Here is a 16,717-nt window from a genome sequence, read left to right as displayed (position 1 = left end):
GAATGTTAGGTTGATCTCTCCCGTGTGGGCCCAACGGCCCACCGAACCCCTGATCCACGCGCCCTGATCGGGGGCGCCCAACCCATTATGGTTGGTGGGCCCCAATGACCCACACTATATTAATAGAGGTGGGGGATGGGGCACGAAGGACGAAGTTCACCGCTGCCACAAACTCTGCCGACACTCCCTTCCGATCTAGGGTTAGCGCGATGCTCACGGGAAGGACCATCTCCACCTCTCCATCTCTCTGTCATCGTCGCCGTCACCATGTCACCATGGACGCCGGTGGGAGCACCTCAAGTGCCGGACAAGGTAAAACCTATCACCATTGTTACCGGAATCCTATCCTACACGATCTAGTGGTTCTATCAGGTGAGTCTTTGCTTATAAGTAGATTTGCAGAAGAAGGTGTATGATTGAAATTATAGTCTTTTCTTGGCTCCTTATAGGTGATGACCTAAACACTGAGTGATATGATGCTTCATCACCATTAGAATACTATTGAGATGGTCATGATTATATGATTTGTTCAACTCGGGCGTATGAAGATACAACTCACCTTTTCTTCTTACTTAGTTCAACCAAATGATATGATATTATTTGCAACTTAATTAGACCATGCAAATTCTTTATTTCCAGATTCCTTGGGTGCAAGGAAAGGGTTTGAGAGGTTGTTTTTCATTTAAGTGGTTTTACTAGATTCATGGCGCATTTGGCTTCTTCGTAATGGATCTTTTTTTCCACACGAAGGCCTTCTTTTTCCCATTGGTGCAGTAATTTTGTGCATGACATGACTCTTCTTCCACATAGTATTTAAAGCTTGTTTCAAGGATAGGCGTATTTGGATTCCTCTTCTTCGAGGGTAGGTTTATTTTCTTACTTATCCTATCTTTATAGAGTTGTATATTCTTTTTAGCATTGATAAATAAATGTCTATGGGGTTGCTTCCTCTAAGCTTGTCAAACCATTCTTTACCTTTATCTTTTAAAGACCATGTGAATTTTTTAACAAGTCGTTTGGTAGATCCTTCAATTTGAAGTGCCATAAACAACATCATAAGTTATAAGATGTGTGTAGGTGTCTTCATTGTCGTGTCTTGAAACATCTTTATCCTACACTTCGATGATAATATGAGTTTCAACAACAAACACTTTGGCATATCTGGTGGGTAAAATAATCGGAGATTTAATAACAATTCATGATGAAGCACCATACTCCTTTGGAGTATTTTTTATCTTTGCATGTAAAACTCTTGTCTTCAAATATAAGCATCTACGATAATAATTATACTTGCAAATTAGTCAAAAAATTGACACCGAGTTCTTAGCTTCCCAGAAATGGAGCCAGAAAATGCTTGATGTCCTGCAAGTGCACATGGCTGGTTGAAGCACTCTCATGAAAGTATAATAATCCAACTTTATAACGTTCCCAACAAAGAGAAGGATGCGAGTGTTTGAGTAGTCTTGTCGCACACGCAGTATCACAAATCCATCATGAACTGACTATATTATGGAATGTGCAAGAATTATGGTGAGGGTGAAAGACAAGTAATTGAGGGGGTGAAATAATTGGTCGTGAACTAAGGTTGCAAATAAAGCACATAAAAAGTGCACTATAGAAAATAAATGCTGGTTTCCTGCAATGGAGAAGTTAGGTGCATTGAGGATCATTTGATGGTGAATAATGAATGTGTAGTGCATCGTAACATGGAGTTATCTATTCATGTGATTTTACCTCTTGTATTATATGTTTGGTAGATGAGTCGTCGTGAAATAGCCAAACTCATGTTGTTTGACTCTATTGTCCTCTATTCTGTTACCATATGCAATGGTCGGCTAAAAAATTAAGGTCCTTAGACCACACCATTGCTTTAAGAATTGTGGCATTCTATTATCCTCATATTGACTTCAATCCTCGTTATCAAAACATGTCATTTGGAGGTCGCGGATTCACCTAAACAATTCGTGACTGCATGTGTAAGTATTTGAATCATCTTGCATGGGTCCTTAAATTAGACAACAAGCATTACCACACCACATATAAACAACCTAATAAGTAATCATGGGAGTGATCTCCCAAATATGAACATACCGGTTAGGCACAAATAAATATCGGCTATCACCTATGCATCTCACACACCTTCTAGAAATTACTCATGCATGAGAGAAGGAGAACAATATCATGCAAAGAAAAACCATCTCGATAATACCGTAGATCACCACAATAAGACTTTTTTGAAAAGGAGGTAATACCGTAGATACCGTAGATCATGCAAAGAAAAACCATCTCGATAATACCGTCGATGATGCAAAGAAAAACCATCTCGATAATACTGTAGAACTATAGCAATCGATGCATACAACCATCTTTATTTATTATTCAACATAGGTCTAAACATACATGAAGCCACCCGAAGCAACCACTCACACCTACATAACTCGATAATGTGGAGAGTTTTCGCTCCCCATATCTAAAACCGGTGCCATCGAAGATCCATCCACATAACGTATCGGAACCCACAACCGGTGCACCAGACCTAAAGCGTACACCAAATGCACATGTTTTAGATGCCTCCATCATCATCGAAACACCGACCCATCTTTAGGAGAGAGATCTGCATCATCTTTGCCAGTCCATCCATACATTGATGCCACCACGATGCCCAACGACACCACCACCCCACGCTCGTGTGTCCAGACACGAAGATTCTGGAAGATATGTCGTGCGTAGTACCTGCCGACCATGCATAACATAGCGTAGCACCTACCGGCTAGACATGACTTGACATCTCCATCGAAAGCTCCGTTCAAGAGAATGCCTGTGATAGCCTGGATTATTAGCGATGATAGAATACTCATATCAATAAGGAATTCCTTCTTTTCCGAGAGCCCATTTGAACAGAACTCCCCGTTAAGCATGCTCGGCTTGGAGTAGTTCTAGAATGGGTGACCGACCGGGAAGTTGATCCCGAGTGCGCATGAGTGAGGACAAAGTGCGCAGAAAAGACTAGTATTGATATGTGGGGCCACTCTAGATCCCTTCAAGAGTAACGACCGCCGACGGTTGTGTTCGGGGTGTTACAAGTTGGTATCAGAGCTGACCCTCGCGGTTACACGGATGTTTGCAGACAGGTGTGCAGTCATGTTGTTCATGACGTTTGTGACCCTTCGTGGCACACAACATGACACATGTACTGGACTGGATGCACAGATGTTTGTGCCAAGAGGGAACGCTCATGTGGTCTGACTAGGACGTCGGTTCCTCTGAGTGGTGGTGTATGTGATAGCCTGTCTTATTAGGGATGCTAGATTACTCATATTAATAAGAAATTCCTTCTTTTCTGGGAGCCCATTCGAACAGAACTCCCACGTTAAGCGTGATCGGCTTGGAGTAGTTCTAGAATGGGTGACCGACCCAGAAGTGGATCCCGGGTGCGCATGAGTGAGGACAAAGTGCGCAGAAAAGACTAGTATTGATATGTGGGGAAAGTCTTGATCCTGCGAGGAGTAACGACCGCCAGCGGGTGTGTCCGGGGCGTTACAAAGCCGCTCCACCTCCTGCCTTTATCTTCCACCTCTGCTACACAAACGATGCTCCCAAGAGATAAGACGACACCGCAGTACCGCCATCGTCCGATCTATAAGACCCTATCCTAGGGTTTCCCCTGTAGAAGCATGACTGGCTCGACAGTAGTTGCATGATGATGCCTTCATCAAGATAACGACGCAGAACATTGTCCTCGCCGGCCATTGGCCTGGTTTTCACCGACACCTATGTCTTCCCGACTCGCAGCCGGAACTAGATGGCCGATCTCAAGATATGGCCATCCAGCCTTAGGCCGACTACCTCTAAGAGAGGAGATGTCCACAATAAGATGAATGATTAAACCGATCTCAATCTCTAGAACAAAGTACGAATAGAATTTACAAACCCTAGCCTTTGATACATCTCCAACGTTTCTACTTTTCCGAACACTTTTTCTCCGATTTTGGCCTCTAATTTGGTCGGGGGGATGACCCCCGGGTAACCAAAAGGCGACGAGTCGGACAGGATGCCCGACCGCCCGGGTCGGCTCTTCCAACTCGTACCAGCGGCTGGCTGCTCACTCTAGCTTACATACCAAACCACACACCCATACAAGGGGCCTCATGCCCACCACGTATGGGAGGCCCTTTTTGGCTGCCCTCTCATCCTCTCACTCCATGATGCTCTCACACACAGACATGAGGCCAAGGAAAGGAGCACTATGCCCCCACTTCCTCCTCCAATACATCTCCAGGAGCAACCTTGTTCTGCAAATATACCTCATATACAGACATGCAGGAGTAGGGGTATTATCTCTCCGGAGAGCCCCGAACCTGGGTAAACCACCGCGTGCTACTACCCTATCCCATCCCGGATCTTCCACGACAGCCTTGCTCTCACCTCGATTAGCCTACCCATGGCATCTGTCGTGAGAAAACGACGACAAATTTGCATGTTTTGAATGGAACTAACCCGGACTAACGTTGTTTTCACCACAACTACCTTGGTGCTTTTTTTGTGGAGAAATAAAAGTTCTCGAAATGGAATTAAACTTTTTGAAAATTATTTCTGGGATTTATAAGGATTTATGGAGCGAAGACCTACCAGAAAAGAAGTGCCAGGGGGCGCAAGCCAGCATGTTGTGTCCCTCCCAGGCTGAAGCCAGATAGCTTGTGGGTACCTCGAGGCTCCTCTAACGCTATTTCCATCCCTATCGATTCATATTTTCCTAGAAAAAAACGGAGAGAAGTTTTCATCGCGTTCTATGAGACGGAGCCGCTACCACCACATGCTCTTCCTCCGGAGGGTTGATCCGAAGTCCGTTAGGGCTCTAAAGAGGGGGATTCGTTAACGTCATCATCACCAACCCTTCTCCATCAACACCACCATGATGCTCACCATCGGGAGTGAGTAATTAATTTTTAGGCCTTCTAAATAGCGGTGGAATTGGATGAAATTAATCATGTAATCGAGTTAAGATTGATAGTGCTTGATTTGTAGTATCCACTATGTTTTGAGATTGATGTTACTATGACTTTTCTATGCTTAATGCTTGTCACTAGGGTCCGAGTGCCATGATTTCAGATCTGAAACTATTATGGTTTCATGAATATGAGAGTGGTTTGTATCCTGTTTTGCAAGTCATAGTTACCTACTACGTGTCTTGATCCGCATACCCCAAGGTGACAATAATTGGGATTATTTCTGGTGATTGCCATAGTTTGAGGAGTTCATGTATTCACTATGTGTTAATGCTTTGTTTCGATTCTCTATTAAAAGGAGGCCTTAATATTCCTTAGCTTCCAATAGGATGTGACAGCCTGAGGCCGACGTTCCAGAAGATTCCCCTTTATTTCCATTTCTGTCGTGTGATTATTTTTATTTGTCGCATCATCATCGCATCATGCGCATCATCTGTATTGCATCGGCATATCCGTTGCCACCAGTTTTCAAACTTGCATCCGTTATTAGTTGCCGGTTCTCATCGTTGCCCGTGTTTAGCCCGATCACACACGCACACGCCCACGGCATCGTTAAACCCTGTTTTTAAAAGTGTGTATAAAACTTTCTCCGATTGGGTTGGAACATGGTGTGCGGTCTTAATATATTATAGGTAGACCGCCTGCCAAATTTCGTTGCAATCGGAGTCCGTCTGGTACCCGAACGGTCGACCGTAGCGGCATCGTATTCGCTCTTTCATCGGACGTTTTATCGATGTTTTAAATAGTTGTCGGGTGCCCGTTTCCCTCTCTTCTCCTGCTAACCGACTCTACACAACCACTTTGCCCATCCCGTGTGTGAAATCGTAAGATTTCGATCACGCGGTTGAAACCGGGGTGAAATTCTGCTAAACCTAGCCCCCCATTGTCTATAAATAGACACCTCCCCTTCCATTTTAGCCTCTCCCTAACCCTGCCCCACGATCCACGCAACCCTAGCTGCTCTCTCTCCTCCCACCTCCTCACTCCTCGGTCTCCAGCCGCCGCGGCCCGCCCAAGCCCATCTGAGGCCCGTCGGGCCCGGAACCGCTGCCGCCGCTAGCTCGAGCTGCGCTGCAGCCCCGTCCTCGAGCACCTCCTGCTCGCATCGCCGCCGCTGCATCATCGTCCCCGCGCCCCGTGATACGTCTCCAACGTATCTATAATTTTTGATGGTTCCATGCTATTATCTTGTCAAAGTTTGGACGTTTTGTATGCCTTTTATATATTTTTTGGGACTAACTAATTAACTCAGTGCCAAGTGCCAGTTCCAGTTTTGTGTGTGTTTTTGACCCTTTTGAGAGGAGGATTTTAAACGGTGTCCAAACGGAATAAAACTTTCGAAAAGATTTTTTCTGGAACAGAAGATACGCACGATACTTGAGAACCAAGGCAAGGGCCACCATGGGACCCCACAAGCCCCCCAGGAGCGGCCAGGGGGCCCGTGCCTAGCAGTCTTGTGGGCCACGTGTGGCTCGTCTGCCCTACCTCTTCCGCCTATAAATTTAGAAAAATTCCAAAACTGCGAGAGAGATCCACGAAAATACTTTTCCGCCGCCTCAAGCTTCTGTCTCCGCAAGATCCCATCTGGGGCATGTTCTGGTACCCTGCCGGAGGGGGATTCAGATACGGAGGGCTTCTTCATCAACACCATGACCTCTCCGATGATGCGTGAGTAGTTCACCATAGACCTTCGGGTCCATAGCTAGTAGCTAGATGGCTTCTTCTCTCTCTTGGATCTTCAATACAAAGTTCTCCATGATCTTCATGGAGATATATCCGATGTAATCTTCTTTGCGGTGTGTTTGTTGAGATCCGATGAATTGTGGATTTATGATCAGATTATCTATGAATCTTATTTGAGTTTCTTCTGATTTCTTATATGCATGATTTCATATCCTTGTAATTATCTTTGAGTTGTGGGTTTTGTTTGGCCAACTTGATCTATGATTCTTGCAATGGGAGAAGTGCTTGCTTTTGGGTTCATACCGTGCGGTGACCTCTTCGAGTGACAGAAGGGGCAACGTGGCATGCATCGTGTTGTTGCCATCAAGGGAAAAAACATGGGGTTTTCATCATTGGTTTGATTTTATCCTTGTACATCGTCTCATCTTTCTTAAGCTGTTACTCTGTTCATCATGAACTGAATACACTAGATGCATGTTGGATAGTGGTCAATGTGTGGAGTAATAGTAGTAGATGCAGAAAGTATCGGTCTACTTGTCTCGGATGTGAGGCCTATATGTATGATCATTGCCTTACATATCGTCATGACTTTGCGCGGTTCTATGAATCGCTCGACAGTAATTTGTTCACCAACCGTATTATTTGCTATTTTGAGAGAAGCCTCTAGTGAACACTATGGCCCCCGGGTCTACGTCACACCATATTTTCAGCCTTACACTTTTACTTCGTTGCACTTTCCGCCTTCAGATCTCACTTTGCAATCAATCTTGAAGGCATTGACAACCCCTTTATAGCGTTGGGTGCAAGTTTGCTGTTTTTGCGCAGGTACATCGGTGCTTCATCTTGATACTCCTACTGGATTGATACCTTGGTTCTCAAACTGAGGGAAATACTTACTGCTCCTGTGCTGCATCACCCTTTCCTCTTCAAGGGAAAAACCAACGCAAGCTCAAGAAGCAGCAGAAGGATTTCTGGCGCCGTTGCCGGGGATAATCAAGTCAAGAACGCTGTCGGGACCCCGATCCTAAGCCATAGGAATCTAGCCTGTAATCCATCGCATCCCTTTGTGGTCTCACGCACGGTTAACTCCACGGCTGCAGCCTTACCTTAGCCGGGACCGTTTGCGTCTTTTGACTCACGTATGCGATAGTATCGCTAGCAATCCAATGTCAAAGAACCCGGATCGACATGTCTAGTCATAAACCAAAGTGGCAGTACCGCACAAGGACAGGCATACATGACCCAACAAAGCAGGTGTCGGTCACCGGCGAATGTAGACGAGTCGTAGCAAGCTACAAGGACTCCATTACATCGCGTGACATTTCCCCAAAGGGGACAGACACAGCAGCTAAGAAGGACACATGCCGGTCAACCAATGTGTCCGGAGCAGTAGCGAACTACCAAGGCTCGTTGGACCACAAAGGGGCATTTCCTTGTAAGGAGTGCTACTAAAGTTCACGACTAGGTAATCGAACACCATAGATATCAAGTACGACACACGTACGCATGGCATACCGATATGTATAGATACATCGATGGCATCACAACATAACCATAAACATACAAGCTTTATTTAAGAGGCTCGGAAGAGCCACACACATAATATTACACATTAAGGGTCTCACGACCCATAATATCAGTCACACAATACAAGCCAGCGGAAGAGTTATAAGCTGTCTGGGTACAGACAGAGCAACTAGAAGGCACATGGCCTGACTATACTACAGAGCCGACGTAGGGCCAGGTCGTAGCTGGGACACCAGCTACTCGTCGTCGTCGATGTCTACGAAGAACCCTCCATTAGGGTCATTAGCAACCTCTGCAACATTTAATAAACAAACATGAGTACGAAGGTACTCAGCAAGACTTTAGGATGGCTAACTACTCATGCAAGGTATCAAGAAGGTATTGTGGGGTTTCATGCGGAAAGCCAGCATTTGACTCGTGGCTAGACAACTTGCAATTTTAAATAATTTTGACAACTTGATTTCTCGCACACGAGTCCACTAACACCACAACAATACACTATCGTGGAATCATTCCGTCTCCGTACGGAAATGCCGTCCACGACACTCACGCTTATCTTGACAATTTTAGGAGTAGCCATTTAAGTTATCTATGAACAACATATGTCTCCAAGTAGTCCATATCCGCGGACGCGGCTATTCGAATAGATCATAACCCTGCAGGGGTGTACTTTGTCACACACGCTCCCGCCACTTATCGCCATGTGCACGTCATGCACCTCGGCAACCTTCAAGCGGAAGCCCAGCGAGGGAGTCGGCCACGACCGTTAACCACGCTAGTACCTAGTCCAGGTTTATCGCCTATCTGAGAGTAACCCGTACGGAAGTCCGGCCGAGGTTTCCGCCACGGCCTCAAACGATGTGCGCAGGGTTCCCAAGCCCACCATCCGGGTGCCACTTGGTACACCGTGCCACTGCCTACCGCATCACGGTCCACCTCTCAGGTCAGCACCATGCACGGCCTCCAGCATTACTATAAACACCAGAAACTACTTGCAACTCCTGGACCGAGTACTACGCGATTAATAGGCCGAGCGGGGTCATATTTCAGGGCCCAGCATGTGGTAGTATCTAGTCTTGGATTACATACACGGAACTCAGGTCCTAAGGACGGTTCCAATGAAACAACCCGCCATGTACTCCTACACAGCCTTTCACCGGTACCTTTACCAAATCAAGTTCAACACACGACCTTTGCTCACCGAACACATTCCACATTTCTGTTCATCTCCCAGATGACAGACCATACACAACTCTAAGCATAGCATGCATAGCAGGATAAGGCACATCATAGCTCAAGCAACTACCAGGTATGCTAGGTTGCAAGGTTCGGCTATTTACTGTGACAAGGTTAAGTCATGCAAAGGAAGTGGGTCCAACTATCGTGGAAAAAGAAGTTGTAGCATTTGATCCTAATGCATTAAATAGGTGCAAGAGCAAGAACATAGGTGTTATCGGGATGATCAAAAGAGGTGCTTGCCTTGTTGCTCAGAGGAGGAACGATATCCGTCGGACGGATATTCGGTGGAATCCGGGGGTGCGGAGCCTACCGAAATGAACGGCAACATTCAATAACAATCATATGCAATAAAAATGATGCATGAGCATGGCATGAGTATGCAAAGTGATAAGTTATTATAATCAAGATGTTTTAGGTTTAGAGTTGATTTGAATCACATTCGAATAGCAATTCAAACGGGTATTCCCGGATACCGGTTTAATTGATTCGACCTGATGCTCAGATCAACCTAATGTTAACATGCATGAAATGTCATGTTATGGTACTGATTTACATCTAGGGCAGTGTATGATCATTGCATTTATAATGAAATTTGGATATTTTTGCAAATTCCATTTATAAAGTGATTAAAAGAATTGAATTATTCCTTATTTCACAATTTAGGGTTCTGTAACTTTTTCAAACATAGATGAAAATAGCATAATCCGAATCCTTGAATTTTTCTGATACTTTTTCATATATAAATTATTTTCATTGGAGTTACAGATTAATTTCTATGATTTTTACAACTTTTAGCAATTTCCTGAATTAGTTTTAAACTGGAAATTCTATTTATTGCATCAGGCTGACGTCAGCAGGTCAGCCGACCTGTGCAGGTCAAACCTGACAGGGGGGCCCCACTGGTCAGCCTCTCTGGGCTAATCCCGCGCTGACCAGCCCCTAATTGGGGTTTGACCAGGCGTGGGGCCCTCTGTCAGCGACCCAGAGGAGGGCGATTAGGCCCTAATGGCCGGCCACGTCGACGTCCACCGGAGGGTGGTCGCCAGCGACCAAACCCGCGGCGGAGGGCTCGCCGGAGGCGACCTAGACGGCGCTGCACAGCACCAAATCGCACGCGGATAGCAGCTACAGCAAGCTCGCGAAGCGGCCGATCTGGCAGGACCAACTGGGGAGGCTAGGGTCGCCGGAAGAGGCGTCGGCGACGAGCCGGAGCGGCAGCCGAAGCTCGGGCGTCATCGGGGGCTTCGAATCAGGGGGATCCACGCTTAGTTCTTAGCTGCTACGGCATCTATGCATCGTCCTGGAGCTTCTGGTGCTCACGGAAGGACGAGCTGGACATCGGAGGGCTACCGGCGACGAGCGGCAGCGGCGGTGCTTGTCGGCCTCCGGTGAAACTAGGGCTAGAGAAGGGGATCGACGGGGAAAGCTTAGGGGAAACCACCGCATGCTCACAGGGAGTGCAGAGAAGAGCTCAGACGGCTCGGGGAAGGCCTGGGGGCGATGAATCGACGGGAGATGTCCGGCGGCCGGAGGAAGAAGACGACGGCGTTGCGGGCGTTGCAGGGCTCGAGGGGACTTCGGCTTCTGCAGAGACGACCAGGGCGACGAGGCGGATCTAATGGCGTGCTCGGGGAGGGGTTCCTGTGGCCAGGGCAACGGCCAGCTCGAGCTCGAGCTCGGCTCTAATGGCGGCACCAGGGAGATGGAGGGGATCCGGGCGGAGGAGGAGAACCTTGGCGGGGAATGGATAGGGGAGGCTCTGGGGAGCTTATCCCCGCCCTCGCCAGCGCGAACCGGCGGCCAGGCAGGCACGCAGGTGCGTGGCCGCGCCGGAGGAGGCGGCGGCCACCTCCTGCTGCCTACTGGCGCGGGGAAGGGGAGGAGCGGCGAGGTGGGCTGGGCCTGGCGTGGGCGTCACGTAAGACTTTTCCTTTTTCTTCTGTTTTTGTTTTTTTCTGTTTTGCTATTTATTGCTTTGCTATTTATTTCAGCTCCAAAACAAAAAGTAAAAAAATATTTTAAACCTCCTGAAATATTTGTTAAAATGTCCCCACTCATTTCCAAGACTTTCAACATTTTTGGAAAATTATAGTTTCTGTTTTCAAATTTTTAGATTTGAAACCAGTGGCTTTTGTATTTATTTGAAATGCTTGAAGTGCCAAGGAATTAGTTTTCTCCAATGCTCATTTACTTTCATGATTTATCAGAAAGTTTGAACATTTCTTGAGGCCATTTTGGGTTCATTGATTTTGAACTAGTTTGAAATTTCCTTTAATTGAAATGGTGGCTAGGGTTTTGAGTTTTTCCTTTGCCACTTTGTTGTTTTTGTTAAAACTTCTTAGATGCAAATGCAAAGAAGACATGAGCACAATGCTATCTAGCTTAAGTTTTAGGGATGTGAGAAACTCATCCAAGTAAGTGTCGCAAACTCATCTCTTGCATTTACTTTTTTGCCTCTCGTTTTCTTCTCCCCCACTTCTGAAAAACAAAAATTTACAAAAATATTTGCCTTTTTCGTTTGCCTTTTTCTCTCGCTTCCTTGTTGTTCGCTTATGTGCTTGTTTGCTTGCTAAAGTCACCATGACTGAAAATACCAAACTTTGTGACTTCTCGAATACTAATAATAATGATTTTATTAGTACTCCGATTTCTCCGGCCACTAGTGCGGAATCATACAACATCAATGCTGCTTCGCTAAATCTTGTTATGAAAGAACAATTCTCCGGCCTTCCTAGTGAAGATGCTGCATCCCATCTTAATACCTTCATTGAGCTTTGCGATATCCAAAGAAGAAAGATGTGGATAATGATGTGATTAAATTGAAGCTTTTTCCTTTCCGGTTGCGAGATCGAGCAAAAACTTGGTTTTCGTCTTTGCCCAAAAATAGTATTGATTCTTGGAACAAGTGCAAAGATGCTTATATATCCAAGTATTTTCTGCCGGCTAAGATTATCTCTCTCCGTAATGATATCATGGATTTTAAGCAACTTGATCATGAACATGTTGCACAATCTTGGGAGAGAATGAAATTGATGATTAAAAATTGTCCCGCTCATGGCTTGAGTCTTTGGATGATTATACAAATCTTCTACGCTGGCTTTAATTTAGCTTCTAGAAATATCTTGGACTCCGCCTCAGGTGGAACGTTCATGGAAATCACGTTAGGAGAAGCCACAAAACTCCTAGACAATATCATGACGAACTACTCTCGGTGGCACACTGAAAGGTCACCTACTAGTAAGAAGGTACACGCTATAGAAGAAATTAACTCGTTGAGTGCTAAGATGGATGAGTTAATGAATTTGGTTGCTAGTAGAAGTGCTCCTTTAGATCCTAATGACATGCCCTTGTATTCCTTGATTGAGAGTAGCAACGCTAGCTTTGACATTAATTTTGTTGGTAGGAATAATTTTGGCAACAACAATGCTTTTAGAGGAAATTATGTTCCTAGGCCTTTTCCTAGTAACCCCTCTAATAACTTTGGCAACTCCTACAACAATACTCATGGAAGTTACAATATATTACGCTCTGATCTAGAGAGTAATATCAAAGAGTTTATCAACTCGCAAAAGATTTTTAATGCGTCCATAGAGGAAAAACTACTCCAAATTGACAATTTGGCTAGGAGCGTTGATAGAATGTCTAGTGATATTGATGCTTTGGAAGTTAGATGTGCTCCTCCCAAGATCAATATGGATGAAACTTTGAAAGCTATGCGTGTTTCCATGAGTGAGAGCAAAGAAAGAACCGCCCAAATTCGTGCTAGACATGAATGGCTTAAAAGGGCGTGTTCTCGTGATAAGAATCACGAAGATCTTAAAGTGCTTGGTGTGACTCCAATTGAATCTTTGTTTTGTTGTGTCAAACCTAATGATGATGGGGCTGGATATGAATCCACTTTGGTTGAAAAACGCCCTAATGATTCGGAGTCCATCTATCTTGATGCTAAAAACATTAAAAGTGGAGTAGAAGATATTAAAACCTTGAGTAGTAATGAAACTACTACTTTGGATTTCAAGGAATTCAATTATGATAGTTTCTCCTTGATTAAATGCATTTCCTTGATGCAATCCATGCTAAACTCTCCACACGCTTATAGCCAAAACAAGGCATTTACCGATCATATCGCCGATGCTATGATAAAATCTCTTGAAGAGAAACTTGAATTGGAAGTTTCTATCCCTAGAAAGCTTCATGATGAGTGGGAACCTACTATCAAAATCAAAATAAAAAACTATGAATGCAATGCTTTGTGTGATTTGGGTTCTAGTGTTTCCGCGATTCCAAAGTCTTTATGTGATGTTCTGGGTTTTAATGAGATTGAGGAGTGTAGTCTTAATTTGCATCTTGCGGATTATACTGTCAAGAAACCCATGAGAAGGATCAATGATGTTCTTATTATTGCAAATAGGAACTATGTACCCGTGGATTTCATTGTGCTTGACATTGATTGCAATCCTACATGCCCTATCATTCTTGGTAGACCTTTCCTAAGGACTATCGATGCTATCATCGATATGAAGGAAGGGCATATTGGATTTAAATTTCCTTTAAAGAAGGGCATGGAGCATTTTCCTAGAAAGAAAATAAGATTTCCTTATGAATCTATGATGATGGCTACTTATGGTTTGAGCACCAAAGACGACGATACGTGATTCTATCGCCTTATGCCTAGCTAAGGGCGTTAAACAATAGCGCTTCTTGGGAGGCAATCCAATGAATTTATCTTTTTTCTTTATATTTTGTTGCGTCCACACTATCATAATTCTGTTATGATTGTGTCTTTTTTGTTTGAGCCAAGCAAAACCTTTATGACTAGTCTTGGTGATGGTTGTTTGATCCTGCTGGAAAAAGACAGAAACTTTTCGCTCACGAGATTATTTTTACTTTTTATTCAGATAGAGATTTTGAGTTGATTCTTTTTTCTGTTGGTTGATATGCCTTTTTCCCAGGAATCAGTAATTTTTCAGAATTTTTGAGGTACCAGAATTATACGAAGTATACAAATTGCTACAGATTGTTCTGTTTTTGACAGATTTTGTTTTTGTTGAGTTGGTTGCTTGTTTTGATGAAGTTATGGATAGTATCAGGGGGTACTAGCCATGGAAAAGTGAGGATACAGTAATCGAACACCAATATAAATACAAATCAAGATTTCTACAGTACCTAAAGAGGTGGTAGTTTGTTTTCTTGTGCTAATGATATCACGAGTTTCTGTTTAAGTTTTGTGTTGTGAAGTTTTCAAGTTTTGGGTGATTTTCTCATGGACAAAGGGATAAAGAGTGGAAAGAGCTCAAGCTTGGGGATTCCCAAGGAATCCCAAGCCAAATTCAAGGACACCAAAAAGCCTAAGCTTGGGGATGCCCCGGGAAGGCATCCCCTCTTTCGTCTTCAATCCATCGGTAACATTACTTGGAGCTATAGTTTTATTCACCACATGATATGTGTTTTGCTTGGAGTGTCTTGTATCGTAGGAGTCTTTTATTTTTTTGTGTCACAATCATCCTTTCTGCACACCTTTTAAGAGAGACATGCAATAATCGTGAATTTGCTAGAATGCTCATCGTGCTTCACTTATATCTTTTGAGCTAGATATTTTTTGCTCTATGTGCTTCACTTAGATATTTTAGAGCATGGCGGTGCGTAACTTGGTAGTTGGCTTGTGATATGAAAGTAGTCCCAAAGGTGATAGGTATCCAAATAGGATACAATAAAACTACCATATTCATGTGCATTGAGTAGAAGAGAAGTTTCATTCCTCTCAATTAGTTTTGAGACGTGGATTTGGTAATATTAAGAGTTATGTTAGTATGGTGTTGTGAATCTAGAAATACTTGTGTTGAAGTTAGTGATTCCCGTAACATGCACGTATGGTGAACCGCTATGTTAGGAAGTAGGAGCATAATTGATCTATTGATTGTCATCCTTTGTGTTGCGGTCGGGATAGCGCGATGGTTAACCCTTACCAACCCTTCCCTAGGAGTATGCGCTTAGCACTTTGTTTCGATTACTAATAAAAACTTTCGCAACAAGTATGTGAGTTCTTCATGACTAATGTCAGTCCATGTTATAGATGCACTTTCACCTTCCACCATTGCTAGCCTCTCTAGTACCGCGCAATTTTCGTCGATGCACAAACCCATCATATGCCTTCCTCAAAACAGCCACCATACCTACCTACTATGGAATTTTCATAGCCATTCCGGGATATATTGTCATGCAACTCCCACCGTTCCATCTCATGACTTGTTCCATCACTCTCATATTGCCATTGCATGACCGTAAGATAGCTAGCGAGATGTTTCAACGTCATGCGCCAAGCTAGATCGTTGCACATCCCGGTACACTACCGAAGGCATTTCCTATAGAGTCATCATCATTCTAAGCTTTGAGCTGTGAGTAAATAAAAGTGTGATGATCATCATTATTAGAGCACTGTCCCATGTGAGGAAATGAAAAAAACAGGCCAAAGTTGCCCACATAAAAAAAGGGAGAAAAAAAATTCCAAAGATCCCAAATAAAAAAAAGAGAAAAAGAGAGAAGGGACAATGCTACTATCTTTTTCCACACTTGTGCTTCATAATAGCACCATGTTCTTCATGATTGAGAGCCTATTGTTTTGTCACCACCATATAATAGTGCGAATCTTTATTTTATAACTTGGCTTGTATATTCCAATGATGGGCTTCCTCAAATTGCCCTAGGTCTTCGTGAGCAAGCAAGTTGGATGCACACCCACTAGTTCTCCTTTTGAGCTTTCACATACTTATAGCTCTAGTGCATCCTTTGTATGGCAATCCCTACTCATTCACATTGATATCTATTAATGGGCATCTCCATAGCCCTTTAATACGCCGAGTCAATGTGACCATCTCCTCTTTTTGTCTCACAAACACCACCACACTCTATTCCACCTATAGTGCTATATCCATGGCTCACGCTCATGTATTGCATGATAGTTGTAAAAGGTTTGAGAAAGTAAGAGTGCGAAAACAATTACTTGGCCAATACCGGGGTTGTGCATGATTTAAATTAGTTGTGTGAGGATGATGGAGCATAGCCAGACTATATGATTTTGTAGGGATAACTTTCTTTGGCCTTGTTATTTCGAAAGTTCATGATTACCTTGATAGTTTGCTTGAAGTATTATTGTTTTCATGTCAATAGCAAACTATTGTTTTGAACCTTACGGATCTGAACATTCATGTCACATGAAAGAAGTTACAAAGGACAACTATGCTAGGTAGCATTCCACATCAAAA

This window comes from Hordeum vulgare, chromosome 5H (assembly GCF_904849725.1).
Source record: "Hordeum vulgare subsp. vulgare chromosome 5H, MorexV3_pseudomolecules_assembly, whole genome shotgun sequence".
Classification (NCBI taxonomy): Eukaryota; Viridiplantae; Streptophyta; class Magnoliopsida; order Poales; family Poaceae; genus Hordeum; species Hordeum vulgare.
The sequence above is the reverse complement of the archived record's forward strand: the minus strand, read 5'-3'. Positions refer to the sequence as shown.